The sequence below is a fragment of the Mandrillus leucophaeus genome, unplaced genomic scaffold, assembly GCF_000951045.1.
Source record: "Mandrillus leucophaeus isolate KB7577 unplaced genomic scaffold, Mleu.le_1.0 Scaffold22, whole genome shotgun sequence".
Taxonomy (NCBI): Eukaryota; Metazoa; Chordata; class Mammalia; order Primates; family Cercopithecidae; genus Mandrillus; species Mandrillus leucophaeus.
This window is the reverse complement of record NW_012102254.1, coordinates 114305-115097: the sequence shown is the minus strand read 5'-3', so window position 1 is coordinate 115097 and position 793 is coordinate 114305. Positions and strand designations below refer to the sequence as shown.

Here is a 793-nt window from a genome sequence, read left to right as displayed (position 1 = left end):
GGTGGCGGAGGCTGAGGAGAAGGAGGAGCGGGCAGTGGAGGCTTCGCCGCCTTGGTAGGGGCCCGGGACTGGAGAGAGGGCGTGCCAGAACCTGCGGGGGAAGAGCCTGCAGACGGGCCCACTCTAGACGTTGCAGGCCTGCGCGGCCTGAAAGCTGTGGCTTCGGTGTCTCGGGGCAGCTGCGGCCTCGCTCGGGAAGAAGACCAAGCTACGGTGAGGTGAGGGAGGCGCCGCCTGTGGCGGGCCCGGGGCGGGGCCCGGCGCGGCGGTAGATTACCGGTCCCGCCGCGGAGCGGCCAGCTGTGAGGCTGGGGCCGGCGCGTGGTTGCGGCTCTGTACTCGTAGACTTCGGAGCTGTAAGCGGGCTCTTCTTGCGGTTTTCCTGTTTCAGATCCAATTCTGAGGCATCACTAGGAAGGGAGTTCTTGTGCTTAGCGCGTAGTCTCGTCGTCAGACTTGGACAGACACAAGGGAGGCTCCACCGCATCGGAGGGCACAAGAGCTCCGAGCCCGGTCGGCGGCGCGGTAGAACCTGGAGGCGGGGGAGTGGTCTGGTGGATTCTGCGCCCGTTAGGCAATGAAGGAGAAGGATGTCTTCTCGTATTCACGCTTTAGATTCCATTAGCGGTGTAAATACGTGTTTTTCTCTTTAGTTTAGAATTGACGTTAGACTAATGGGTTCAACTTTGGGAATGCTTTTTTTTTTTTTTTTAAAGGAAGGGCTCTGTTTTGTAGGGTACATAAACCGTGAGCATAATTGTATTTTTTGCATATTCCAGGTTTGCCTGTGAAG

At 58.4% G+C, this 793-nt stretch overlaps 1 protein-coding gene across 1 annotated transcript in view; it reads left to right on the top strand.

Moving 5' to 3' along the window:
• LOC105540470 (RNA-binding protein 6-like) overlaps positions 1-793 on the top strand; it is a gene marked incomplete at its 3' end in the record, with an annotated part of 110930 nt that continues 110137 nt past the window's right edge. Inside the window, exon 1 of the mRNA XM_011981134.1 lies at positions 1-54. The remainder of the gene's footprint in view (positions 55-793) is intronic.